The sequence below is a fragment of the Podarcis filfolensis genome, assembly GCF_964270895.1.
Source record: "Podarcis filfolensis genome assembly, chromosome: 2".
Taxonomy (NCBI): Eukaryota; Metazoa; Chordata; class Lepidosauria; order Squamata; family Lacertidae; genus Podarcis; species Podarcis filfolensis.
Window position 1 is genome coordinate 77,439,515 of NC_139605.1, and position 10,549 is coordinate 77,450,063.

The following is a 10,549-nucleotide window of genomic DNA, read 5'->3' on the forward strand; positions in this document are numbered from 1 at the left end:
TTTCACATCTAAGTTTTGGGAGTAAAGAAGGAGTTCCATAAGATTACAAACTGCCTCTGGGTGATTCAAATCCAAAATGTACTCTTTTTCACATTTTTGCCACTGTTCTCAATCTTGTTGCACTTTGATGTGGTTGATGAAAGTGTTGCAGTGCAGAGGGGCCAAGGAGGAAGCATTGCCTAGTTGCTTAGTAACAGAAAGATATTATCTCCCCCCACCCAAATGGGTAGGCAATGTAGCTTTATTTTCTTGGCTACAATGTCATCTTGCTCAGTACAGGAAACCTAATTAGGTGGGACCATGCAGTGTTAGAAGACAATGGCACTGGAAGAGAAGCAGCAAGAGAGAACACAGCAGCTTCTCTTTGCCCTTGCACAATGGCCAAACACGTTCATCCTTGTTCACAACCTCCTCTCAAAAATATGATCAAAAGCGTTGGTCTTTATATCCTTATATCTCTTTTTAACTATATATATCTGATGCTGAGGTGGAAAATGACCACAGGGCTTGAAACTGTGCACTGAGAACTGTGAGTGGAACGTAACGCCACATATTGTGGTATTGCTTTATCTTCTCAACTTCTTGTCATTACACTCATGAAATCCATACTCGGTAGAATCTTTTAAAAACATTTAATTTCTTCCATAATACATTAGTTAAACACTTGAGATTCCTACTTTGGCACAGTTATTATTTTCAAATTGAATCCATCTGCTGGTCCCATCACACAGCTATAATTATAAGCCTAAAGATGTCTCTCTCACAATGACGTATTATCCTAGGACAACATACATATTCCATAAAGTTTAAAATACAAATGTGCATAATTCTTGTATACACAAATCTATAAATCTACAATTTGTTAACAACAACAAAATAAACATTAGGGTTGGAACTATATAAAAGTAAACATTATTCTTCCTGGTTTGTTGTAGTTGCTGCGTTAATACATGAACATCAGTGGCTCTGTTTATTTGAATGCCATTAATAGGTCCATTATTGCCAAAAGTTCAGACTTCTCATATGCACAGAAAACAAATATACGTATGTGTGTGTGTTGATACTTTGTCTTCATGTTGAATGGCTGTGATATTTTTGTATTTTGTTGGCATTCTTTATGTTAAAATGTTTAACATAAAGCCTAGAAGCTCATCACATGAGGTGTCTCAAAATTAATTAAATAAATGTGGTTATACCAGGGCAAAACCCGCAACATATATTAATTAAACAACAGCCTCAATTATTCTTCAGTATTCGTAATGCACGGAATATAGATTTCAAGTGTAACCACAACAAGGAATGGGGAAGGTACAGTTATACTTCCAAGTGGAGGTGAGAGATTAGCTGTTCCATTCACAGTTCTCAGTCTTGAGCTCTTAATGCAGAGCGTCAAGCCCTCCATCATGGCTTCAGGAGTAAAGAATTTTCCTATGTGTATTTCATAAAAAATGTTTTACTGTAAAATAACTTCTCTCTCTCTCTCTCTCTCTCTCTCTGTGTGTGTGTGTGTGTGTGTGTGTGTGTGTGTAAAATGGGTTTTTAATGGGGTTTTTTTTCATACCCAAATCAGCTTCAGTCAGGGTAACTCCTAGCCAAGCCTCCCTTGCCTGGAGAAAGTCAGTGGTGGCAGCTGCCCTGTTAGGCATTCCATGGTCAGGCAGCAGCTGGAGCACCATGCTTGGCAATAGTCACCTACGGAGAGTAGCCAGGCCACATGGGGAGAGGCTTATGTAGGATCTCCCTCAAGTCTCATGAGAATTTGCCCCAGGACTTTATGAAGAACAAGATTTGGGGCAGCTGTTACTTGGCTGGATGCCTCAGTCACCAGTCTGTGCAACTGGATGCTGGCCATGGAGTACTTGGTCAGGCAGCAGCTGCCATTGTCTTCCTATTCAGTGTTACAGTGTCTAGGCAGGCAGAAGCCAACAATGGAGCAGGGGCGTTTACTGAGGCAGAGAGGCCTCAGGCTTTGGCTGGCTCTTCAAGTAGGGAGTTCTACTAACAAGGCATAGGCAAACTCAGCCCTCCAGATGTTTTGGGACTACAACTCCCATCATCCCTGGCTAACAGAACCTGCTGCTCTTTTCCCTTTGGATGCTTTCCTCCCAGGCATGCCCAATGGGTCCAGGTGGGGGATAGCAGAAGAAGCTCTGGAGCTGCTCACATTGTGGGCAATTCATCTCTGCCCTAACACTTCTCTATAAAAGTTACCTTAATCAATTAACCTGTTTATTTGTGTTATTTGCTTCAGGTGAGTAAATGGTTCCACACTGACACACTCATTTACATCATTAAACAATTAAGCATTGTGATTAGTGCAACAGCCACAGAGGCCAAGATGCTAAAAATGTAAGAGCCTGCTGAATCAGGCCAAAAGTCTACCTAGTCCTCCATCCTGGCCTCACAGGATGTCTGTGTGAAGCTTGCAAGCAGGACATGAGTGCAATAGCATTCTGCCAACTTATGATTCCCAGCAACTGGTATTCAGAGGCATACTGCCTCTGACAGTGGAAGTAAAACATAGCGTTCTCCTGTAAGGGTGCTGCATGGGAAAAGTACTTTATTTTCTCTGTCCTGAATTTTCCAACATTCAACTTTATTAGATGTCCATGAGTTCTAGTGTTGAGAAGGAGAAAAACTTTTCTGTTTCTTCATGGCATGCATAATTTGCTAGAAGAAGACCACTCCCTGCTGCAAGGCCCATTTCCACCTGGCCTAGGGGGCGGGGCCCAGACTCACCTTGAACAGGCTCCTGGGCTAAAAAAGGCTCCTAGGAGGCCAGAGGGACATTGCTGGAACAACTCTTGGGTTGGGGCAACTGGCTAAAATGTTTTAAACGGTTCTAATTTTGGTTCCTCTGTTTCGTTTTTGCTGGTTAAATTTTTAGTTTGGGTTGGCGGTTATTTTAATTTGGGTATAACTGTAAACTGTTATTATTGCTACTGTTGTTATTGTTGTTATTATTGTTGTTGTTATTGGTTTCTATTGATTTATTAGTTAGTTAGTTTGTTGCTTGTAGAGGATATGTTTTTTTAAATGTTTGATGTTTTGTTGTGTTTTTATATAAGTTGTAAGCTGCCCAGAGTGGCTGAAAAAACCCAGCCGGATGGGTGGGATATAATTTTTTTACAATAAAATAAAAATTATTATAATTTGATAATTTTCTATCATGTCACCTCTTGTTCGCATTTCCTCTAAACTAAAAAGTCCTGAAAAATATAAACTTTTCTCACTTTGTTCATTTTGGTTGCCCTTTTCTGAACCTTTTCCCAGCTGTATAAAACCCTTTTGAGGTGTGATGATCAGAACTGTACACTGTTCTAAATGCAGTCACACCATTGGTTTATATAACAGCATTATTGTATGAATGGTTTTATTTTTAAATCTCTTTCCTAATTATCCCTAGCATGGAACTTGCCTTTTTCACAGCTGCTGCACACTGGGTCAACATCTTCATTGAGCTATTTGCGATGACCCCAAGGTTTTGTACATAGTTAGTAACTGCCAGTTCAAACCCTGTGAGTGTGTATATGAAATTAAGATTTTTTGGCCTGCCATGCATCACTTTACACTTGTTTACAATGAATTATGTTTGCCATTTTACCACTCATTCAGTCAGTTTGGAGAGGTCCTTCACACAATATCGTTTTGTTTTAATGAACAATTTTGTATAATCAACAAATTTGGTCACCTTGTGGTTTACTCCTAACTCTAGATTGTTTATGAACAAGTTAAAAAACAGGTCCCAAGACTGATCCCTGGAGGACTTCACTTCCCAAATCTCTCCATTCAGAAAACTGTCCATTTATTCCTACTCTCTGCTTCCTGCTGAATAATGTATATCAAATTATCTATCTACAATTGTGACAATCCTTGCAGTCCCTGTTGTCATGCTTTGCTCTAATACAGTGCATACACAAACTGCCCAAAATATGCCCATTATATGGGCATTTTTACAATGAATTGACATCCCAAGTAATATGCCAGTTTCCAATGTATTCTTTCAAAAAATAAATGACATTTTACATTCTACAATGTAAGAGTTGTGTTAAAAAGTAACTGATGCTGAAACAGGGGAGTAAGCCCCATTGAGTTCAAGTGGGAAAGTGAGTACAACATAGGATTACATCCTAATTGGCATGGTGTTATGATTCCATGAAAGGAAAACACATGCTTGGAGAAATTCTTTATTTTGGGGGGGGAGGGGGATGATCCATGACATTTTTCTTGAAATTTAGAACTCCTTCTGCTCAAATCTAATAGAATACACGTAATAATCTATCCAAACTTAGCATGACTTAAGGATAGAGGCTAACATTCTCCTCCATTACCTCTATTTTCAGTATAATTTTGCAGCCTTTTGCAGTATATAGTTTTTCCTGCCTACCTACTGACACTTAAAGTCACTGAAACTGTGTACACTAGTTTAAGACATTAGAATGAATTATTCTACTCTTTTAAAGGCAGGCTTCATTAGCTTGTAATGAAGCAATGTTTTTGAAATATGTATCCCCCCCCTTCATTTGACTGTACCAGCTATAAATACTAATTTACTGCAGACACTTTTCATAATGGCAACGGAAATAGCAGGTGTTAGTGTATATGGCTGAAGAATAGGTGAAATGATCAGATGCTATTCATTTAGTGTGTGAGTTTCAGACATCCTCATGGAAAAAGGATGCTTCTGTTTCAAAAATACTAGGTTTCCCCAGAACTCAGTATGTGATTTGCTGATATAGGAGAGAAAAGCCATATTTTCCCTACAATTCTTTCCTGAGTTTCCCATTTTAATCTGAGTACTGCCTGGAATGGGGTCATACATATTGAATAGTGTCTGTGATATCCCTAATGAGATGACAGTTTTTCATAGGCTGTACTGTAAAACAGTCACTGCTTCCAGTTTCAGAGGCCTGTTTTTGCTGTCTCTGCATTCAAGATTAATGTTCACTCTGGATATCTTCCAACTCAGTACTAGTTGTTTTGCACTGTTGTTTGGATCCTAGTTTACAACAATGCAAGGTATCTAGTGCCGGGTTGAATGTGCTGGGTCAGAACCAGACTCAGTCTATTGCAGAATAGACCTTTCCGTGGGATTTATGTTAACAATCTGTATCCAGCCCAGTGTTTCACACTTCAAGAGACAGAGAAATGGATTATTTATGCATAGTTTATGCTCTGAAAGCCATCAGGTAGCATTGCTTGTTAGGATCATTGCCAACTTTCTATTGCATAGGATGCGGTGCTATTTTTCCTCATTGATGTATGGAAAACATCTTGTTCTCTTTCCCCCTTGTTTTAAAATCAGCAATACTTGTTCATAAACTTGTTGCTATATTTGAAACAGCTATTCATAGCTGCAAATCTACAAGTTTTGCTCTAGGAAATAAATATAACTGATACATTGAATCCTTAGGAAAAAGTGCTCAAATAGGCTGCTGCACTCTCTCACACCTGCGTCCCATAATAAGAAGCCCACTCCTCAATGTGCTTGTGCCAAATGAGTAGTGGTAACAGGTAAGTCGCCCTTGCCAATAAAATAGCGGGGTAGGTTTAGGTCCTTAGGGAACATTCTGAACAGGAGCTGGTAGTGGCTCTTTCCCTCTCTATGTTGCCTCAATATGCTGAGAATTCCTCTTATAGTTCTTGTTCCCTTTGGCAATATGTAGGAACTTTGCAGCAGTTCACAAACAGGCAGAAAGGGCAACTGTGCTGTGTGCTTTGGTCATTGGTTTGGGTCCTTCATATAAACAATCTTAAAAGAAGGTTATTTCCTTAAACTCTCTTCATTTACAATACCCACAGTCTACAAGTCACTGTTGAAGTCCACTTTTATGTTTCTGTCATACTGCTTAAAATGCAAGTGTCAGGACTTATGTATAGTAGCTAAAATCACTCATGCTTCACAGTCCTAATTTGTGTAATTTCAGAAGCCTTTAATTCAATTAAAACCTTGTAAAACTAAGCAGAACTAAGCAGGTTTTGACTTTATTCTCCATTTTGAAGAAGTATTTTCTGCTTTTATACTCTATTTTTAAGCAACTCATTTCAATTTTATTATAGTTCACTGTCTACAGAGAATAATAAACTTATTTTAATTACTTTCACTTGTAAGAGCTGGCTGATAGATATTCCATCACAGTTATGATCCCCTTGGATGAAAAAAGAGCTAAATGCTAACCCAAACAGATTTTTAAAATGATAATTACTTGGTAAACAAGGGAATTGTAGCCAAATAATTATCTATGAGGTCTGATTAAATTAATCTGAAAGAAATTAAAATAAAATTGTTATCTGATTTACCTCTGTCTGCTATAGAATCACTGAGCATATCATTATCCAAGGTTAAATATCAAAATATCATTAAATTGCATTATTTTCAAAAGGTCTTTTACTCAAAGGAGGCAGAGCCCTCAACATATTTCTAACTCATGAGCTGAAGTATAAAGATGCAATGCTAGCTTATACAGTACATGCCATACTGAGCATAGTAATGTTTCACTATGTGAAATGGCCCATCCAAGGCAATAAAACAGGAGGTCATATGAGGAAGGTCACAATAGGCAGATTATTTCTAATCTGCTTTAAAAATATCATCAGGACTTTGTTTTGAGGTCTAGGGAAAGACTACAAGCTGGCTGAATGATAAATCCAGGTGTTATTTATCAAATTTTTTTTTGGGGGGGGGAGACTTTTTTTTGCACATTTATATTGCTTTATTTTTTAAAACAATTTTAATTCAATATTTTATTGATTTACAAAAGACATGCACTGTCTCTTTTTTCAGGTTGTAGAGTCTTTTTTACATTTGAAGTGAGACAGCAGTGTTATATACAGAATAAGGCTGGGGAAGAAGAAGCAGGGAGAGGAGAGGAGTTGGGGAGGGGTGGTAATACTTAGTGTATATGTGAGGTTTTTATGTCAGCTTCACTTGCTAGAAAACCTAACCAACAGACTGAAACTGATATGGGGAAAAATAAAAGAGGACGACTTCGCCCTGGGAGGAAACATTTTTGTCCTTCTCTTTGTATTCAGGGTACATATACTCACCTACATATGTGACCACTTCATGCATCTGATGAAGTAGCTGTGGCCCAAGAAATCGTATGCCACAATAAATTTGTAAGCCTTTAAGATGTCACAACTCATTATGTGCAATTCTGAGTTGCACTATTGCAAACATTCTGTCTGAACAAGCATTGCAGCTTGCAGATGGAACATTTTCCCCTCCTCTTCCCCTGTATGCTGTTCTCCTGACCCTCCCAGAAACAATTTCAGTGTGTGTGGGGGAAGTGTGTGGGGGAAAGCCCCATTGCACAAATGGAAATCCTTGCATAGGACTTTTGTTTACTGGGCATGAATCACAGCCACTGTTTTTGGCTACAATACAAAACACTGTTACCTGTATTTTAAAATTTTATTTTAAAAATTTCAAAAGAACTTCGACTGACATTGATTAACCTTTAAAATGGAACTATTTAATCAAAGGGAGAAAATGTTTAATGGGTTTTAGATGAACTAATAAATCACAAGATTTTTCATGGAAGAAACAAATGTTTAAAATTAATTTATCATATCCTTGGTTTGTAGTGGTGCCAACTGGAAGGAAAGAGATCAGATACGCAGAATACTAATATGGTGGCATTTGCACACCTATTTTTGCAATAAGTAGGCATTACATCTCCCCTTCCTTTTCTGATAATATTTAGTAAAATACAATGGCTCTTCTCTCAAATGCTATTACTACTGTTACCACTATTGTAATAATATCAACCAACAATATAGGGTGAAATCCTGTACTTGAGATATGTCAACTAAAGGATTGATAGGGTAGAACTGCTCAATGATAGTGCAATATTATGCCAGCGTATTTGTTCTGCCAGCACATCTGCACCAGAGAAGCAGCCAAAACAGGGTGGAGATACAGGTGGAACACTGGTTGAATAGAAGAGGAACAGTCTTGCCACTCACTTCTCAAGGTAACTTGTTCTAGACTAGGGGTCCCAATTGGGGTGGACATGCATAGGGATACCCATGTACATGTGTGACTATGTGGTGCTGTCAACATGAACTGGTGTGTGTTTGTGTGTGAACAGTTTGTGTGAGAATGTACAAGGGGAAATTGATCCTGTGTCTGCTGAGATTCCAGGGGACTGGAATGTTGTCTGTGCTACAGTTGCTCATGGAGTGTGGAGGGGAGCTGTGGTAGGGCATGGCAGCGCAGCACAGTGCAGTGCACTGTTCCAGACATGTACCAACATCAGGTAAATGCATTGACATCTTATAAGTGTAAGTAGCATTAAGAGTGTTGCTGTAACAGGTGATTTTGCCACAAACACTGAGATGTGTTGTTGGCTCCTAATGTGTTTTTCCAGGTGAGATTTCCCTCCTCTTTAATGAGGTCTTTAATGTTGTAATCTTGACTGAGGACCTTCCACAGGAAGCAGTCATGTGCATACAGTTATCTTACTGCACTCAGAACAAACATGATGTAAAATAACATTATAAAGCAAACATAAGGAGAAAAACTCAATGATGCTAGTGCCCCAAATAGACTCGTACAAAAATATATATCATATTCACGCAACCTGCTTTCCTTCCTTGACAGGGAAATCAATTCAGCAGTTAACAGAATTGCAGTGGACGTAATATATTTTTTCTCCAAAGCACACAGCTCTGCATGAGAAAGGAGCTTTTGGCAAATGATCTGCGCGCACACACAGTGTGCAGGAATTTCCCAGCGCTGAAATGAAAGTGGAAGGTGCTGCTAATGGATGGCAATGTACACATCAAAGCCCTGCAGAGTTTTAGATTGGAGCCCTTTGACTTCAGAGAGGTTACTGGAACAGTTTTACATGACACTTTTATATTTCACCTAGAGAAATGAAGGTGAGAGGAATCATCTATGATGGGATAAAGAAATCTGAAATAAAGAAGTGTGCTGAAAACTAACTGGTACAATCCAATACCATGCATGTTTACTCAGAAGAAACTCAGAGCTGACTTACTACCTGGTAAGCGTTCTTAGGAGCAGAGATTTAATATGTAAACATCAAGCCTGAAGGAAATATATACTGTAGCACTCTATCATTGGTCTACTCCTGTTTAATTATTTTATTGTATTAATGAGATTAGAAAACAACTGAAGACTAAAAGAACAGGCCCATGGATTAGAAATCAATGCGCAAAATTAGCATTGAGAAATTGGGATTGTTCAGAAGAAGACATTTATGACAGTAATAAGTGGTATAAAGCAAAAATAGATGTTTTTATTTACCATCTTAATAATGTAAGAACAGGTACAAATTGAACATATATCAGCAAAGCGGTAATGCTGACAGAAAAAAAAGTCTGTTGGATTGTAGAAGGTAAAGGTAAAGGGCCCCTGGACGGTTAAGTGTAGTCAAAGTCGACTTTGGGGTGTAGCGCACATCTCCGCTTTCAGGCTGAGGCAGCTGGCGTTTGTCCAAAGACAGCTTTCTGGGTCATGCGACCAGCACTGTGACGGAAAGCAGAGTGCAGGAAAATGCTGTTTACCTTCCTGCTGCAGCAGTACCTACTTGTCTACTTGCACTAGTGTGCTTTCGAACTGCTAGGTTGGCAGAAGCTGGGACAGAGCAATGGGAGCTCACCATTGACCTTTGAATTGGTGAGCACGGATTTGAACCATTGACCTTCCGATTGGTGACCCCAAGAGGCTTAGTGGTTTAGACCACAGAACGTGGAGCACATAAACAGCACTCTCTGTTTGCATGTATGTATGTATGTACGTACCGTATTTTTCCATCTGTAAGACGCCCCCATGTATGAGACGCCCTGTATTTTGGGGGACTGCAATTTTAAGAAAATGGGGGAAGATCTATCCTTGTATAAGATGCCCCCAAATTTTGGACATTATTTTTTAGGAAAAAAACATAGTCTTATACACGGAAAAATATGGTATATATGTATGTATGTGAGTGTAAGAGAGGGAGTGTTTTATGCCTGCATATCTGGTGTGCCTATGTGTGTTTTATGTGTGGTGAATGTGCATGTGTGATGAGTTTAGGGGTGTGCGGGTGTGCACACATTTGTGAAATAGCTACAACTACTGCTGGCATGTGGACTTTGGAGGGGTGGGATGCCAAAAAAGATTAGCTACCCCTCTGTCATAATAATTTATTTTTTCACCAGAAAGAGGTAATGGTTTCATATTAGTAGGTTATAATGCACTTTGTTTTTATATAAACACATGGACCTCTGCTTAGCTTGGTGAGTAAAAATTAATATGAATTCATAAAAAAATATAATCCTCAATAATTTATTGAAAGACTCCATTAAGACATAATGTATTTTATGGGTACATTTATAAGACGTTTTAGAGAAAGCAAAGCATATTTTTATACATTAATGTGCATTCTTGTAGTCTACCAGATAATATTTTGGAACAACAATATATGTGCTAAGAATAAATTGAAATAGTTTTAAAAGCAACCATTGAACAGAAATACTTGCATCATTTTGAGAAAACGCCTTAATATCTCAAAGAATAAAAATAAATATTAAACACAAG